We start from the raw sequence: 20,318 nt of genomic DNA, 5'->3' as shown, positions 1-20,318 counted from the left end.
AAATCGTGTAAATTAATATTTTCCTGGCGTCGTCGAGAGTCCTTTTACTCCTTCTCATTCCCATTCCCATTCCCATTTCGATTCTCCCTCTTATCACTTGAGACGCAAAGTGGCATCGGGGCACGCGTTTGCACATTTCTTCCTGTTCAGCCCCCTCCACTCCACTCCATTCCGCTGCCACCGAATCAGTGTCTTCTTCCTCTTCGTCCTCGTCCTCTTAACGGTGTTTGTGTCTCCTTCTGCACATTTTGCAGCTTGCCTATTTTCTTTGCTGTTGTTTGTCTATTTTGCCTTGCTGACGCGTGTCTCAGTATATGTGTGTGTGTCTCTGTGTGTGTGTCTGTCTGTGTGTGTGTGTGTGTCCTTCGCGTCTTGAGTTCCTTCGTCGCTGTCGTCGTCGACGCTCTTCCTCATAAATATTTATTTATTTGTTTGCATATCCTTCGACTTCGACTTCGGCGCACTGTTTGCACAGCTTTCAATTGACATTCGGCTTCACGCATTCCCCCCCTCCATCCATCCATCTAGCAACATTCATAACATTTACATACTGTATCGAAGCAGTCGACAAAATGCCATCGAACAGTCTTCGGCAATTTGTTTATAATTGTCGTAGAAATAATTGAGCATGAATCGAGTGCAACGTTAACTAACAAGTTTGGCATATTTATGTCCATAAACCGACCTTATAAAGTATACTCTTGATTAACTTTAAAAAACGATACGATAAAGTCAAATCCGTCTGTCTCTCTGTCTGTCTGTCTGTCTGTCTGTCTGTCTGTCTGTCTGTCTGTCTGTCTGTCTGTCTGTCTGTCTGTCTGTCTGTCTGTCTGTCTGTCTGTCTGTCTGTCTGTCTGTCTGTCAGTCAGTCTGTCTGTCTGTCTGTCTGTCTGTCTGTCTGTCTGTCTGTCTGTCTGTCTGTCTGTCTGTCTGTCTGTCTGTCTGTCTGTCTGTCTGTCTGTCTGTCTGTCTGTCTGTCTGTCTGTCTGTCTGTCTGTCTGTCTGTCTGTCTGTCTGTCCGTCTGTCTGTCTGTCTGTCTGTCCGTCCGTATGAACACCTAGATCTCAGATAGTATAAGAGATAGAGATATTGAATTGATCAACCTTTTTGGGTATTTATTAAGATACATTATTATTAAATACTTAGTAAATATCTAATTTGCGAATAACAAGTAGAAGGCTACAGTTAATTGTGATCGATTGTGTGATATCCACTTTCCATTTCCTAAACTATACTAAATAACATAACGCAAATATAAAACAAAAATATTGAAGCCTATTTTTGGTATATCGATAAAGTATTTCTTAACTAGCTTTATAATATTTATTTGATCGCAACCAAATTCGACGAGAAATCGCGACTCTGAGATATATGTGATCACACTAACAGATAGACAGATATGGGAAGTGGGATAAGAATATGAATAAAATGTTGAGAAGTTAGTTGCTACTGTTTCTCTGCTCTCAACAGTTTGCGATCCAATTGTGATTGCAAGTGCAGCTACACATTAAATACAACGATCACCATAAACGACACCAACCAAAGAGAGCGACAAGTGCTGTGACCTGAGACCTGTAATTAAGCGTATGGATATCAACGATGACCTTGTTGCTTAATGATGATGATGATGATGATGATGATGACGAAACTGATGCCATCGAAGAGCTTGATTGATATACATATTGTTGAAACATTTTTATACTGCGCATACACGGTACTTATTTAACAAAATTTGCAAAATCTTTACCAAGATATGATTATAATTCATTTCCATTTTATTTCCAATTCATTTCCATTTCATTCCCATTTCATTTCTCTTTCATTTTCATTTCCATTTCATTTCCATTTCGTTTCCATTTCATTCCCATTTCGTTTCCATTTCATTTCCCTTTCATTTCCATTTCATTCCCATTTCATTTCCGTTTCATTTCCATTTTATTTCCCTTTCCATTTCATTTCTATTTCGTTTCCATTTCATTCCCATTTTATTTCCCTTTCATTTCCATTTCCATTTTATTTCTATTTCAATTTTATTTCCATTTCATTGTCATTTTATTTTATTTTATTCCATTTCATTTTCATATCATTCCATTTCGTTCTATTTCATATCATTCCATTTCATTTGTTCTTAATTTCCATTTATATTTTATTCCCATTTCATTTCCATTTCCATTTAATTTCCGTTTCATTTCCCTTTCCATTTCATTTCCTTTCGTTTCCATTTCATTCCCATTTCATTTCCGTTTCATTTCCATTTTATTTCCCTTTAATTTCCATTTCCATTTTATTTCTATTTCTATTTTATTTCCATTTCATTGTCATTTTATTTTATTCCATTTCATTTCTATGTCATTCCATTTCGTTCCATTTCATACCATTCCATTTCATTTCCATTTTATTTGTTCTTAATTTTCATTTATTTTCCATTTCAATTCCATTTTATTTCCATTTTTTTTTGTTTTATTACTTTTCATTCCATTTCATTCGATTTCAATCCATTTAATTTCTTTTGATTCTAGTTCATTCTATTTCAACTCATTTCACTTCACTTCATTTCATTTTTTCTTTTCTTTAAACAGTTGAGCAACATCTGATGCTATTTTCCAACGCCGTCACATTTGCAGGGTATTTGCTAGTCTATCACATCGATTGTGATCTTTGCTGGTTAAGTTGGTTTTTTGTTGTTCGTGTTCTCGTAGTTTAATATTGCAAATTGATAACGTTCATTAAAATCAATAAATTGAGTATTTACATGTATCGCTCTCCCTTTCTCTCTCTCTCTCTGTCTTTGTCTCTATATATGTCTATCTATCTCTATCTGTCGCTGTGTAAGAGAGAGAGCAATTACATGGTAATCAAACAAGGCTGACAACAATTGCCATTGGGAGTCGAGGCTCCTCCTAATTGCCGGCAACAATGTGTCCTTGCGCTTGACAAATTCCAGCCACAGAGAACTCAGAGAACACAGAGAACACAGAGAATGGATACAAGGAGGCATAGCACAATGTGCCTCATAAAATAGCTAAATAGAGCTGCAGAAAGAGAGAAGCGAAGCTCGTTGCAAGAATCCGACAATGTCGGCAAAATGCTTTTGTAGCTTTTGTTGAAGCAGCAGAAGCAGCAGCTTTGGGTGGGACAAGTGTTTAATCGTTGCTAATTATACCGCGCAACTTGCAACTTGCAACTTGCAACTGCGCGTGTCACTGTCAGACCTTGCAACTGTGCAACTTGCAACTTGGCTGCATTGGAATGCCAAGCGTCAATTTAATTATGCGAACAATACAAATTGCGGCGCACAAAAGAAATGATTATGTGTCTGTCTGTCTGCGATGTCTGGGCAATGCAAGAAATTGGAGGCATCAGCAGTGAACTTGCAACAACAACAAAAACAGGAGACCAAGTCAGCAGTACAACTTGTGGCTGCCCCACAAAAATAATTACAAATAAATCAACAGTTGGCGGCGAGACAAATTAACACATAAATTCTAGCGCATTTATGAGAGTGTGCTTCTCTCTCCCTCTCACCCTCTCTTTCCCCACTCTCCCTCTCTCTTTTTCCGTCTCTCTCTCTCTTTCCAGCTTTTACTAGCTGCCACTTCTATGGAGCAGCCAATTAATAATATGCGAGGTGAACTGACACGATGACAACACGAGATACGCGTAATGCATGGCGCATTACATGCCGCTTATGCTTCGCTCTCCTCTCCTCTCTCCATCTCCCTCTCCTCCTCTCTCTCTCTCTCTGTCATTGCTGTGATCTTGATCACGTGTTGCGTTCGCTGCGGCGCTGCAATCATTGATCATCGTCTCAGCACTGGGGGAACCCAAAGCTTTTGACTTTGGCGGCGGCATTGCAACCACTCAGTTGCTCCCCTCCCTCCCCCCCCCCCCGTTCCCCTCTCTACCCACCTTCTAAGTGGTATCTTGAGCACATCGCTGTTGCATTTCCAGTCCTTGTTGTTGCTTCTTCTGTGATTCGAAAATTTCATTTTAATTAAATTGTTGAATGCGCAAGTGCAACGCTAAGTTGCCATTTAGCTGCATCAACTCTCTTCCCTCTCCTTCTCTTCCCCCTCCTCCCTCCACACACTATCTCTCTCTCTCTCAGTCTCTTGATAACATCGCTGCAACGGTTTATAACTTTTGCCGCAAAGCGCAAAACATTTCGCGCCTCAAATTACATTTTAATGAGCTGTGAAAAAATATTTGGAGCAACACTTTACAAGATAAGCCAAAGGCACGTTTGCTTTTGCTCTCAGCTCAGCTCTCGAGATTATCCCCAACAAACAACAACAACAACCACAAAAATAAAGGAGAAGGATCAGCAAACCCAAAAATATCCCAAAATGGAAATCTCGACAAATATTTCGCTGCTAAGTGGGAGCAAATTACGCGAAAGAGCTTTAACGGCTTTCGAACAAATTTTTGGCGTTTTATAAAATGTAAAAAAAGGTTTCTAAAGAACTCAGTTAGGAGCTAAGTTGCTAAAACAGCAAAAATACATTTTTATTTAAAATGTTCAAGCTATTTTTACAAAAGGAGTGAGAACTTTTGATAAAATTGATACCAAATGAATTGTTTCATAAACATTTCGTAATTTAGAAGAGATTTTTTGATTTTTATAAAGAGAAAAAAATAAGGATAAGGATAAGGATAAGACAATAAGTACAACACCACAATTATGAAACATCTCGCAAAATATTTCGAGCTAAGTGGGAGCAAATTACGTGAAAGTGCTTTGACTGCTGTCGAGCAACATTTTTTTTGTTTTATACATAAAAAAAAGGTTCCTAAAGCACTCAACTAGGAGCAGTTGCTAAAGCTAACTTTAATACTGAAAATGACATTTCTATTTAAGTTGAAGATTTTTTTTTTATCAATGGGAGCGAGAACTTTAGAAAATATAATTATTATTATTTTATTGAAATAATGAATACAATTCCTTATTGGAATGAGCTGAACCAGAGGAACTAAGGACTTCAGGCGGAAAATATATTCAGTGAGCAAATAAAGAAGGAAGAGTAAGAAATAATAAATCACAAATATTTACTAAAAGATTATGCGATAGTAACAAAATAGCCTTAAAAATTGTAGTTACAGATATAGAAAACTATTTTCGAATGCTTTCATACTTGAAGATTCATGTGCATAAAATTTTTAGCTCTAATTCTGACAGTATTTGAGCTGCAGCTGCTTGAAGTGACAGACGGACAGACAGATGTATAGTTAAAAACTACTTAAGAGAGTCAACAAATTGTTGTTGAATGGAAAAATATGCAAAGTGGAAAATATTACTATGTTAAATATCTCGGTTTAAGTATGCGCAAATTACTAGAAAGGACATTTCAGCGCTTTTATTTTATACAATAGCAAAAAAGTCTTAGAGTATAAGAGAAAACTATTCTCGGATGCTTTTGTACTTAAATAATCTTGTGCACAAATTATTTGGCGATCACTCTGACAGTCTCTGTGCTGCAGCTGCTTAAAGTGATGGACGGACAGACAGATGTATAGTTGAAAGTGACAAAATAGAAGCAGCTATTGGGCTCTCAAATATCTAAATCATTTTGTTAAAAGAGTCTGGAAAATAAATAAATATTTAATGAGAATTTAAAAAATAATAAAGTAATCTTTATTTTTGGTAAATTTGTTGACTTATGAAAAAGTTGTTTTGCAAACATTTTGAATGGTTGCCAAGTTAAGTTATTGTTCAGTTTGCATGTTTAACACACTTATTTTTATGCATCAGACGTGGATCAATCAATTCGGTTTATAGACACTGTAAAGTGTTTAATGAATGCGATGCGATGCGATTCGATTCGATTCGATTGGTGTTTCCCATGGAACTCTGGCTCTGTTGCACTTGCTGCATGCTGCATGTCATGCAAATCGAAGGATCGTCAAAAGGATGCCCAAAGGATCAAACAATAAGAAGCTTGAGAAGCAAGCAGCCAAGAACAAAAGCGGAACCCAAGACAACTTGAAGCCAAGCACGAAATTTAGCACAAACAATGCCACAAGCAGCAGCAGCAACACTCGAACTTGCCACTTGCCACTTGGCATGATTGACTTATCAAAAGGAGTAGTTGACTGAACAGCGGCAGCCGCAGCAACAGCAACAACTGCAATGAAGTGTTGACAAGTGGCAAGCAAAAGGAATGTGTGTGTGCACGCCGTGAATCAATGAGCCTAAAACTCTCTGCCTCCGCCTGTTGCATGAATGAATGAGCTTGCGCTTGCGCCTGCGCTTCCAGCATGCACCATACAGCATGCAGCATGCATGGGGCGGCATGGTGTTGCATGCAACACGATGCGTTGTTGCTGTTCCTGTGGCTGCCGTGGCAACAGCAACTGAATTATGCGCACGCATTGTGCGCACGTCATGTGGCAACAAAAAAAAAAAAGAAATAAGAAAGCGACAGTCGAGTGTGCTCGACTTTGAGATACCCGCTACACATTATTAATAAAACTATATGCTACAAATATACCAAAAATATTTCGCAAGATGCTAAAATTAAATTTTTTTTTAAAAATAAAACCTAATTCTACAAATATACCAAAAATATACCATGATAATACTAGTATTCACATTATTAATAAAACTATATGCTACAAATATACCAAAAATATATCGCAAGATACTAAAATTAAATTTTTTTTAAAATAAAACCTAATTCTACATATATACCAAAAATATCCCGTGATAATACTAGTATATACCAAGTGTGCTCGACTGTTATATATACGCTAACCATTTTTAATAAAAACCATATACTACAAATACTAAAATATACTGAGTATGTCCGTTATAAATATACTAAAATATACAGACTGTTAAATACTCGCTACCCATGCTCACTAAAAATATATTCTACATTTATACTTAGAATATACCACAAAAATACTAAAAATATACCGCCTGTGAGATATCTACAAGACATTTTGAATAAACGCAACCCAGTTCGGTATAATGCTTTGAATATACCAAATTAATATACCGCAAATATACTAAAAATATACCAAGTGTGCTTGAGCGCTACCCATTTTCAATAAAAATGTATTTCACAATCATACCAAAAATATACCATAAAATACTGAAAATATACCAAAGGCTATATTTGATATATTGATATAGTACCACATACAAAAGGCGTTTTTAGCAATACATAAGTATTTCCTAAATAACATTAACTTAAAAAACTTCTACAAATGGATCTGCGTGCTGGCGACAAAGAAAGATAGCTTTATTTCTTATAGCTTCTGAGATGTAGGTGTTCATACTGACGGACAGACAGGCAGACGGACAGACAGACGCTGATCAAGAATATAGTTTATGTGGATGGAGATGCCTCTTTCTCTCTGCACAAAGTTATAATACCCTTCTATCCTCTGGCTACCGGATGTAAAAAGCGAAACGAATCGAAACGAAACGAAACGTGGCAGCAGCAGCAACCAGTGGCAGGCAGCCACACACTTGTGCATGTCCAGCGTCGACGCGTTTTCTGACGAAATTTACAGCAAGTGCGCGCTGAAATGCTAAAGAGACGTCAACGTTAACGGCGACGTCAACGTCGACTGTTGCCTTCGATGTGTTGCGTGATTTATGATGTGCTTCAAGCACTGCAGGGGTATGGGAAGGGGAAGGGGAAGCATGGGAGGGAGAGGGGAGGCAGGCAGGCAGCCAGGAGGTGGCATGCAACAGGAGCAGGCAACACTTGACACTCGGGCTTTTGCAGTCAGCGTTCGACAAGCCACGTGAAATGGCATTGATCGCTGCCAAAATGCCAAAATTTTGCTGTTGTGACAACTGCACTCTTCTCTCCCCCCACCTCCCCTTGCCGCTTTCCATCTTTGATCCTCTCTCTCTCAACTCCGCGCAGCTTGTTTAATTAAAATGTGAAGCGCAGTCATGTAAAGCAGCGAGTCCACTGAAAACGCAATTACATAACTCAATCAATTTGTAAACTAACCGAACAGAAAAAAAACACAACAACAACAACAACAACAAATTCAAGCTTGAAAGGCAACAACGAACTAATGAACGACGACGCAAATACTCTTTCCATATTCAATGCAAAAATGTACAAATATTGTTTATTTTTATTTACTTGTTATAATTGTTTCAGCTTTCAAGCAATTATAATTATGATAATAAAAAGTCGAAGGCACCAGCAAATTAAACGTAGTATTTAATACTTGATTTAATATAATAAATTAAAATAAATATAAGACAAAAAATAATTAAGAAGAGTTCATTGCAAACAGAGCTAAATAGTTGTGTTGTAATTAGATTATAACAGAGTTTTTATTTATGTATTCAAAGTATTGAAAGCAGTTGCAGAACTTAAAAAAGACTTTTACTTCATAAAGGATTGCATCAAACTATCGATACTTATTGACAGTGTGCCCAGATGAACATTAATAGGTTTGTCAGTTGCATATCTAACATATTGGTTTCATTATCAATAATAGTTAAAAAAAAAGTTTATAAGAACATTCATCTTAAAAATTGTGTTCTTGAAATAAGACAACTTTAACACTAAATTCTGAAAACAAAGAACATTAGTCTAAAAAATTCCAAAATTGTCAAAATAATACCAAAAATTGCTAGAATTAGGATTTTCATGTTCTTGATGCACTTTTGAGATTTGAAATTCTTAGTACTACGGGCTAAATCTTAATTTTCGTACTTTCTTATTTTGATTAAGCTACTCAAAGAATGGGAAATAAAGAAGTTCGCATATTATTATTAACTGCATTTCTATGTTTCACATGCTCCTCAAATGCTTTGCAATTGTGTATGCTTTCCATTTGCTAGAGAGTATAACTCGAAGAGACGGAAAAGACTACCAACTACCCATAAAACTTTTGGCCCAATCACTTAATCTGAACTACAAAAAGCCCAACGAAAAACGAGCAAAAAATGATCGCTTTTAAATGATTTTGGCTGACGTAGCGGCGATAAACGAATTTATTGCAACAACGCACACTATAATTGGACTTGCGACAGAGAAGTAGCGTAGAAAGAGAGAGCGAGAGAGAGAGAGAGAGAGAGAGAGAGATAGAGATGGAGCAGTTTGATCGGCGATCGTCGCAGATCCTTAAACTTTATTATCGCCGCATGCAGCTTGGGTGTGCTCCAGTTCCAGTTTAAGTTTCAGTTTCGGTTTGAGTTTCTGTTTTAGTTTCCATTGTTTTCACAGCAGGATACACGCAAGTGCAAGCAAGAAGGCAAATGAGAGAGAGCGAGAGAGACAGAGATCAACCCATAACAATAAACCGAAACAACGATTGAAATTAAGTTGCTGCAAGTGGCCACCAGAGATGCGCCTCCCCAACACAACAATCAATTCAGCAAGTGATCCTCTTCAATCTGGGAAAATGCTCCCAAAAAAAAAAAAAGAGAGGAAAGAGGAAAGGTGGAAGTGGGGACTACAGTGTAGTTAGTCGTATAACCGTATTCAACAATTTCAATTTGGCTTGACATTGTGTGTGCGTGTAATTTATCACGTTCTTTATTAGCCAACGAACCACACAAATAAATACAAAACACACAAAGGGGACAAAAGCTGATTCGCGAAGCAGCTTTAATCGATTAACGATCGCTCTCAGAGATCTTCTCAAGCGATCCCGTGTGTGCGATGCGATGCGGTGTGCGGTGTGCGGTGTTTCGTAAATTAGTGCATTGTCAAATGGCTGACAGTGCCAGGACAAAGTAGTAACAAACAGACACAGAGAGAGGAGACAAGCTCATCCATATGCATAGCTGATCGTTAAAAATGCCAACAACATAATCAATGATCAAGATCCCCAGCAACAGAGTTGTTTCACTTGCTCGCTGCTTTGCTCTGTTCCATTGATCGCCTATCGCGACAATGCGCCGCTGCCTATTAAAAGTGCCAGCAACTTGGCAGTGAAGCAGTCAAAAAAAAAAATCATGTAAAAAAACTACATTTGAGTGTGATCGACTGTGAGATACCAATAAAACTAAAAAGTGCGATATTATTCTTAAAATATACCATATATATACTGATAAAATACTAAAATATACCAAAAGGTACCAACTCAATATACTATAAATATACTGAATTCTAAATTTCGCATTTCGATATACTATTAAAATAAAAATATACTATAAACTACATCATTAGTCTCCTTCAAAAATACTGAATGCTATATTTGGTATATCCATATACTGTTACATTTAAAGTAACAAATAAATATACTAAATCAATTCTAAAATGGCCTGATTACTATTATATATAAAATACACCTCAGAGTACTCAAATTATATACTAAAAAATACCGAAAATATGCTGAATGCAATATATGATAAATCGATTTGCTAGTACTTTTCAAATATATTAACAAGTAACAAGTTAATATACTGAAAAAAATACAAAAATGTACCAAATGCTATTTTAAATTTATAGATATACTATTACCTTTAAGATATACCATAGAAGACGAAATTCATATACTAAAAATATACTGAATGCTATATATTCTTGTATCCATTTGTCAAATATTCATATTCACATTAATAATATTAATAAATGTGAATACCATTAACTTTCTTGTTTTCATTTTTCAAATTTTACAGGCAATACATTTTAAAATGATCGGCAACAACGAATACAATTAACTGTATTATCATTAATTAATTCTAATATGAAAACGAATTCAATAATGCGTAAATTGCTTCAAGTGCATCAATGTTAAAGCTGTTTTGCAGTCCGCTTCAATCAATCAAAGTTGCGCAATGATTACATTCAATTAGAGTCGCGTCAAGTTGAAAGCGCAACTGAGCTTCAAACTGTTATCAACAAATTTGGCGCAATCAATCGAGAGAGAGAGAGAGAGAGAAGAGCAGAGTGCAATGAGTGTTGTCTCAAACTGTCGATCAGCAATTTGTGCAGACTGATGACAAAGTGCTGATGCTTATAGCAAAAACGACAAAAAAAAAACAGAGTATAAAAGAAAGAAGCTCAAAATAATGAAGCTCATAAACTGACACTCGCGCCTCGAATTGAGACTGAGACTGAGTCGGAGTCAGAGTCGGAGACAGCGATCGATCGGTTAAGCGCCGAAAGCCATGATCAAAGCCACGATGATCAGCGACGACAAGCGGCGCATATAAAATTCATCAAAACATTATTAAAACGTTGTTGGCAAAGGGCACACACAACAAAAAGTTGTAAATTTTTAAATACAAATACAGAGAAGGAGACCAAGAGCAAGGGCAATCAATCGATAATCTGCAATGATCCTCTCTGGCCCTGGGATCGCGAATCTCTGTTTCTGTCTCTGTCCCTGGCATACTTTTACTAACGCTAATTTAAACGATGCGATGCGATGCGATGCGATGGCAAGGCAAGGTAAGCCAGGAGTTTCATTGGAATAAGCCCCAGCCGCATAATTTGCATATCAGCTTAATGTAAGGCCAAGGGATCTGCAAAGTTTTGTAAAGCTCTATACAAGAAAGACAGAGAGAGAGAGAGAGAGATACGTCTTATCGCCACAGCCGATCATGTCCGATGCCCCGATGACAAAACTGTCCGCGTACCCCAAGCAACGTTGCAAAGGCGTGCTCGCTGTTTTGTGGCTGTTGCATTAATGAATGCCACAGGCTGACACTTTAATTTTCAATTACAACAAATTGCCTATAATGTCTATGCTTATCGCCTCAAGTGCGAAAGAGAGCAGGAGAGTAAGAAAGAAAGAGAGAGAGGAGGCAAGCAGTGTGTGTGCTTAATTGCGATCGCAAGGCGATCTAATGACAGTCCACAATCCACAGCAAAGGCGAAGCACAAGTAGTCGACTTATCAAAATCTACGCAATCTTGAATCAATTCATCAAACTCAAAGATTACAATTGATTTTCGCAAGTGCGAGACAGCTTGGCAGAGAGAGAGAGAGAGAGGGAGAAGGCAGCAGTTAGAGCGGGCGATCGAGCAGGCGGATCCATAAATAAATGTAGTGCATTCGGCTGGTGCGTGTGCTGCGTATCCGGTCCGCTAGCAATGCGATGCGATTCAATGCGATGCCCGGCTTCAGATTCACTTCGGCAGGTCCATCAAATGTGTGTGTGTGTGCAAGAAAACCGAGTGCAACAACAATGAGAGTGCACAATCAACTTCAGAATACCCGGTACTCCAAATTATACTTTTCTTAATATACATATGGAATAAAATCTTTATTTGTTTGCACATTATTTTTGTTTGACTGCACTTGTTGTATCACTATACCAAAGATGTATTTCGGTATATTTTCAGTATATTTGGTGTATTTATTATTAATACCTTCGTCTATATATTTTTGTTAGAAGGCACTTGTTATATCAATATACCAAAAATGTATTTTGGTATATTTTTGGTATATTTACTTGGAGTACTTAAAATATATTTGGTATATATTATATATACCTTTCTATATATATTTTCTTCGACAGCACTTTGTATCAATATACCAAAAATGCATTTCGGCATATTTTTGGTATATTTACTTGGTATATTTATAATATACTCGGTATATTTTTATATATATTTGGTAAATTTTTTGTATATATTTGTATATATACCTTTTTGTTCGACAGCACTTATTGTATCAATATACCAAATATGTATTTTGGTATATTTTCGCTATATTTACTTGGTATATTTATTATATATACCTTTCTATATATATTTTCTTCGACAGCACGTTGAATCAATATACCAAAAATGCATGTCGGCATATTTTTGGTATATTTACTTGGTATATTTAAAATATACTCGGTATATTTTTATATATATTTGTATATATACCTTTTTGTTCGACAGCACTTATTGTATCAATATACCAAATGTGTATTTTGGTATATTTTCGCTATATTTACTTGGTATATTTAAAGTATATTTGGTATATTTGTTATATATACGTTTGTATATATTTTTGTTCGACAGCACTAGTTATATAAATTTACCAAATATGCATTTCGGTATATTATCGGTATTTTTTTTGGTATATTAAAAGTAAATTAACGGGCAGCGTGCTTATCAAAATTGAAGCAAAATGAATGAATATAAATTTTTCCATCATACAAATTTATTACTTTAATATTTTTAATTTGTAGACAAATTTGCGATTTTCTATACAATTCAAGGCAACAAAAGATGCCAATTTTATTATGGATTTTTTGAAAAATACCCAAGTGAATATTCTTATAAAATTTGATGAAAATATCTTTGGTAGACGTAGAGATCTAGTAGCTATTTATATCGAACGGAACACATAACAAACAAGAGAAATCTCTATGTGAATTATCACTACACAAAAATACTCTTCTTCGCTATGCACGACCGGGTATGAAAAACAAAGTCAAACGACGAAACGATCTGTGGTAATCTAGCAAAGAGACATGCCCTATAATAATGAAATGGCACACGAGGGCAGTGCCAAAGTCTGATTCCTGATTCCTCCTTCCTCTCCCAATACGGACAACGATGATCGTGTGTCTCTGTCTCTGTCTTCGTCTCAGTTGCATTTGCTGTCTCAGTTGCAGCCTCTTCTTGCTCTCTGTGTGTCTTGCTGTGATCGATGTGGCAATAATTTTTAAATAAATGATCGCTGCCTGTAAATGATCGCTTAGTTCCTGCTGCAGCAACAGCTCCTGCTGACTCTCAAGCTGTGCTCGGCTCCCAGCTACCTATAAGTTGGCTAGACTCCGACTCCGACTCCGAGTTTGCTTTTCATTTTGTAGGTGTTGTCATTAAAGATTGCCGGTTAAGTAATTTGCCATGTACACCAAAAAAAAAAACCATTAAGCACTTGCACAGATTAAAACGCTAAAAACAATAAGAAAAAATAATAAAACCCAAAAGGAAGGAGAACGAACTTCGTAGAGAGGCAGAGAATATAAAGTGTTCGATATAAATATTTAGAGGGATTAAATGTAAATTAAAGCTCAATAAAACTTTACTAGGACAGCCACAAGAAATACAAAAAGATTCAATCAAGACATTAAAATCTTATTAATATATTGAGGTTGGAAAAATATTCAACATAAAATATAAAATATATAATATAATGAAAACTGAGAGATAAATAGACCAAGTCAGTTATGCAAGAACGTAAACGATTTCAAATGTAATGGGTTCATCATGTATTTTAGAATCCGCAATACCTCTCAATAGGAACAATTCAAATATTCATCGACGAAATTAATCGGAGCTTTAATAAATTCAGTCATTAGTCATTAGACATCAAGAAACCATTTAACAATATATCCAGAAGATTTCAACTAATTTTCATTATGTAATTGATTGATAGACATCAAGAAACCAAACTAATTTTTAAGCACTTCTGTTAATCTTTGGCGAGCTTTTTGCTGTATAGAAAAGGAAACTTAAATGAAATCAAAAAACAAGCAGATAATGTTATCAATATCAACTACACATCGACAATAAAGTAAAGAAAAGTTTTCAGCTTCAGCATAGTTGTAGAAAATGCGAAAAATATAAAAAAAAAAAAATAATGAAACGCAATTGAAATCAAAAAGCAAGTGACAAATGTTAAACATTTCAACTACATGTTTAAGGTAAAGTATAGTAAAAGAAAAGTGAAACACCTTCAGCTTCAAACTTAGTTGTAGAAAGTGTGAAAAATGTTTTCACATCGCGTTGTAAAATAATTAACATATGTATCCTCTAACAAGGCTACAAACTACACATCAAAATTATCGTTTTGCGTTCAAGGGAGAAAAATGCGAAAAACAATAAAATAAAACAGCGCGGCATAAAAGTAAATAAACTTGCTTGAGTTGCTTTTTTTTATGTTATTTTTTTCACACCTTCACAGTATTTTTGTTTTCTTTCATTTTTAGCCTGCGGCGCTAGCGAGATGCAAGAGCAAAAGACCAGATCCAATCCAATCCCAACTCAACGCCTTCGCAAAGCCACACAAAAAGTAAAGTGATCGAGGAGGAGGTGGCCAGGGGAAAGGGGAAAGGGGGGAAGGGGGCATGCGTGTAGCCAGTCGACGAGTTAATCCAATTTAAGCATATAAATTATGAGCACGAAACTGAAATAACAAATCGCTTTATTAACCAACGCAAACATTTATCGCAAAAAGTATAAATATTTGTTATTGCATTAGGCATCCAATGGCTGATGGCTTCCCCTCCTCCTCCTTCTCTTCCTCTTCTAATACAACCAACGCACAGGATGTGTGTGTGTTTGTACACCAAATATACAAGTTAGGCGGATGAAGTGCAAGAGCAGCAAGGTCCAAGCTAAAGCCCAAGCAGATGATGACAATCTCTGGAGAGCAGAGACAGCGAGCGTCCACACTTTGTCTCACTCTGTCTGTCTGCGAGGGCGTCAGCAAGGTGCAATAGACGGTGCAGGGGGAGGGGGAGGGGGGGATAGGAAGAGTGGAGGGGAGAACAGCGGCAAGTTGCGTGCTGCTGGTCTAAGCAAAAGCCCCAGTAGACAATTGGCTACGCACAACAAATTGAAACAAGAAATCTATAGTTGAGTGTGCTCGACTTGAAATACATTTGAATAACGCAAAACAAAGCGGTATTAATCTTAGAATATACTACAAAAATATACCATAAAAATAATATAAATACACCATAAGTTTTATATTTGGTATATTGATATATTAGTATATTTAATATATACCATGGAGTGCAAAATAAATAAGTATTTTTTGTCAATACAAAAGTATTTCTTAAAACACCTCGGAATGCTCTTCTATCCTATGGAATAGCGGGTGTACAAAAAAAAAATATGAATTAATAAAAATACAAATCAAAATAATGTTAATGAAATAACAATATTGTGGCAAATTTTTGCATTTGGCAGTTTTAACATAAAATGTACTTAAACATCAAGTGATCATAATTAATTGTTTGAGTTGTGAATGTCTTTATAATTTTTGTACCGCAATTAAGAAAATTAGTAATAAAGTATATTTTCGCTAATTTCAGTTTTCTGCACAATTATATTCAAATCAAGAAAGTCACTTACCAAATTGCATGTGATAATGATAATGAAGAGAACTCCTAGAAAGAGAAAGAACATTGATACATTTATATTTAGTTTACACTTAACAATTTTTAATTTTTGATAAGATTAATGTGAAAATAAAATAAATAAAAATCAAGTAAATAAAGTTGCAATTTATTCATTCTTCTTACTGTAATTATGAATTATTTGATTATTGAGTCTATAGAATTGAATTGTAACCAACTAAACTACACTTCAAGCTTGTCTTAAGTTCTGTATTTTTCGCATTGGGTGCCGAGAACAGTTCAGAAAAAAATGCAGAGCAGAACTAACGCCTTAATTATATATGCAAGAAACGCAATGGCAGATATATCACCAGAGAGAGAGAGAGGATGGATGCTGCAACACGCAACTGGACAACAGTTGAACAGCGTTTCTATACCCGATATCCATTGGATTGAAGGGTATTATAGCAACAGCTGCTGTAGTTGAGTCGCAGTTGAGTTGCATTGGTTGACAATCTCAATTTCAAATATACCATAGAGTACAGAATATACCAGATTGTCGACCTATATACCGATGGCTATCTGTAGTATATCGATTGTCTATTAAACTTAAATGATATTATAGAGTACACAATATATAACTCTGTGTGGTATATTTGAAATTTACTAAGAAATCGATATACTAATGATAGCCTTTCTATGGTATATTTTAAATATAATATTATGTGGATATACCGAATATAGTCTTCGGTATATTTTTAGTATATTTGCAGTTTATTATTATGTTATATTTTAAATGTAATAGTATATGGATATACCATTCGGTATATTTTTAGAACTTTTTCAGTGATATACAATTATATACAATAAACAGTATATCGATATACCAATTACAGTTTTCGGTATAGTATATTTTGAAGGTAATAATATATGTAATAATAATAATATATCGATATACCAAATATATGATTCGGTACCAAACATATCATTCGGTATGTTTTGAGTCTCTTTTAAGTATATTATAAATATGGTATATTTTGAATGTAATAGTATACCAAAAATAGTCTCTGGTATATTTAAGTATTTTCGGTATATTTTAAAGGTAATAATATAAGTAATAATAATAATATATCAATATACCAAATATATCATTCGGTATTTTTTCGGTATATGATATATTTCGAATGTAATAGTATATCAAATATAGTCTCTATATTTTAGTATTTTTGGTATATTTTGAAGGTAAGATATACCAAAAGAATTATTTGGTATGTTTTAAGAATTATCTTCGGGTATTCCACAGTCGAGCACACTCAAGTATAATTTTCTCGCTTGTTTGAAGCAGGGGGAAATATATCGTCTTGAAGACTTCATTGCAGTGCAGAGAGTCAGCTAATCAGAAACAATTTAAAGAGACACAGACACCTTCGCTGCAATAAACATTTGAGTTGTACGTTCGCAGAGGTGTTGAAAGTTTTATAATGCGAATAACACGAGTTGTGCAGCAAACCAAACCAAACCAAAAAAAAAAAAGCGACTGAGTGTTGCCAAGTTGCCGTTGGGCATTGAAAACGCATTCGGATCGCATTCGATCCACCCGCAAAACGAGACTGCAACAAGACTGAATAATGCTTTGCATATAATTCATGAAATTTTATTAGTAAAAATGGGCAAGAAATGCATTTTGGCCTTCGACTGTCGACAAGTCGTTTCTGTTTTTTGTTCTCTCTCTCTCTCTCGTTCAGCTTGATTGATGACCAAGGAATAAAATGGAAAGCAAAAAAAAAAAAAGAAGTAGGATGTCAACTTCACTTTTGGGTAGCGTAACGTTTTAATTTCTCGGCAATCAAACATCATAGCAGCAGCATCAAGAGCCAGAGGGACACCCAAAAGTTGCCACTCAAAACAGAGACCTTTGCTGGATCGGCTGTATCAAGTTTAGTTTTTTGTTCCATTCGATTGCCAGCAGACACTGAAAGTAAATCACCAGCAGTTTGACATTTTTGTCGTTGTTTTTATTTTTTCGTGGTTGTTGTCGGCATTTTGATGGTTGCTGCTTTAAAATTTATAATGTGTGGTCGCCGAATAATTTGAAGGCACCTAAATTGGTGCATGTCTAGATTTTAATGGCTTAATTGGCCACATCAGCAGCCAACGGCAGTCGAATGCCATCGAACGTAATTGGAGCAGTTGATGCATCCATAAAAGCATCCATTTAAGCATGCCTCAAGCCTCAGGGCATGACTAATGCTAAAGATCAACTAGCATAAGTTTTACAACACAGAATAAAACTACTAAAACAGTAAAGATTTCTGCATGAAATAATAATAGCGAAATATTCACAAGAGTCGCGAATTTTAGTACAGATAATAATAACTACTTATAGTATTTATTATTCCTGAGAATTTGATCGCGATCGTATAAACATTATATAAATTATTTCAAAATCTCTTTTACTTGTTTCTTACTGTAAACTACAAATAGAGTTTATCAAAGTTTAAGAGTTCTTTTTTGTAGCTTTTTTGTTCATATTTTGGATTTATAATTGTAGTTGGAAAGCAGCTTTCAATTAACATAATTCAAACATTAACATCTTGCAAAACGGAGAATAGTTGTGTTTTATAATAGATCGCAGTGGCTTAGTTCAGAGTGCAGAGTTTCTCTTGATAGAAAAGTGCAAAGTTATGTGACATTCTCAAAGGGAGCTGATTATTAGATCACACACACACACACATAAGTGCACTTCAACAACTTACAAATCTTTTTTGAATCCCTTCTGCATGACCACGCCCACACTGAAATCTCGGTCCGCCGCCTAGTCAAGTATCCACTAAAAATTTCGTTCACATACAGTCAAATTTTTGGCATGACATTTTTGCAGTCGATCAGTTGAAATGCCTTCCAAATAGGCAACTGTTGAGTAATAGTTGAGTAGCAGCAGAACTGTTGAGTAGCAATTGACTAGTAATGCTCACACATGCACACTTGCACATGTACATGTAAGTTGGGCAAATTCTGTGAAGCTCCTCTGCTTGACCACGCCCACTTAGCAGCTTCGCCTTCTCTAATTTTTCGGTCCGCCGCCTAGTCAAACACATTCACATGCATTTGGCACTGATAAACTAAAATTTTTGGCATGCCAATTTTACATACATCAAGATGGTTTAACAAGCGAATAGATAGCTACAACACGTTGAGGTTCTGAACAACTGTTGAGCAGAGCTGTTGAGTGAAAGACTTTATCCCAACACTCAGTCGTTATACATATACAATAACTTCTACTATGTCTTAAAGTGCTGATCAACTGTTGAGCAACAGTTGATGTACATCTAAGCTGATCTAAGCTGTGTAAGGTCCTCTGCTTGACCACGCCCACTGAACTCCTTAGCTGCTTTGAAAATCTTGGTCCGCCACCTAGTCAAGCTCCCATGCATAATTTGGCAGACATAGATTAAAATTTTTGGCATGACATTTTTGCAGTCGACCAGTTGAAATGCCTTCAAAATAGGCAACTGTTGAATAATAGTTGAGTAGCAGCTAAACTGTTGAGTAGCAATTGATTAGAAATGCATACAAACACACTAACACATGCATATCTAAGCTGGGTAAACTCTGTGAAGCTCTTATTCCTGACCACGCCCTCTTATCAGCTTCGCCCACACTGATATCTCGGTCTGCCGTCTAATCAAGCATCCACGCATAATTTGGTTCACTTACATACAAATTTTTGGCATGACATTTTTTCAGGCACAATACTTTGATTTCCCCAAAGCAATGCCTTGAAATACTGTACAACTGTTGAGCAACAGTTGAGTATAAATAGTACTTCTAAGCTGGGCAATAGCTTACTATAGCTCCTCTGCTTGACCACGCCCACTGAATGTCTTCGTTGCTGCTAATATCTCGGTCCGCCGCCTAGTCAAGCACACACACAACGTTTGGCACACATACACTAAAATTTTTGGCAAGCACTTTTTCACATGAATCGATTAACAAGTGATTACCTACAGCTTACTTTGTCAATTGCTTTCAGCTCTGTAATTCATTTAAATTATTAGACATAGACATCGAAACTCATTGAGTTAAGTATCAACGTAAAGCAATAAGAGAGCTTGAAATTCTTGCATTATTAATATTATTTAATTTCATATGCAAATTCTGTTCTTTTGAAAATGTTTACATTTTTAAAATACATTTAAACGTATCTCATCAAAAAGAACAATTTAGGGTCCACTTCTAGTTCTTTTTCATGTTTTTGTTGTTTATTAAAAATCTTTATGAAGCATGTTTATATTTTGAGACTAATAAACTAATAGTTCCC

At 35.7% G+C, this 20,318-nt stretch overlaps 1 long non-coding RNA gene across 1 annotated transcript in view; it reads right to left on the bottom strand.

Annotated features, from left to right (window-relative positions):
• The window catches only part of LOC127565177 (uncharacterized), a 56,155-nt gene that overhangs the window by 7,416 nt on the left and 28,421 nt on the right, over positions 1–20,318 (bottom strand). Inside the window, exon 2 of the long non-coding RNA XR_007954564.1 lies at positions 16,014–16,048. This is a non-coding gene — a long non-coding RNA (uncharacterized LOC127565177). The remainder of the gene's footprint in view (positions 1–16,013; positions 16,049–20,318) is intronic.

This window comes from Drosophila albomicans, chromosome X (genome assembly GCF_009650485.2).
Source record: "Drosophila albomicans strain 15112-1751.03 chromosome X, ASM965048v2, whole genome shotgun sequence".
Lineage (NCBI taxonomy): Eukaryota > Metazoa > Arthropoda > Insecta > Diptera > Drosophilidae > Drosophila > Drosophila albomicans.
Note: the sequence above shows the minus strand (reverse complement) of the source record. Positions and strands in the feature narration are given on the sequence as shown.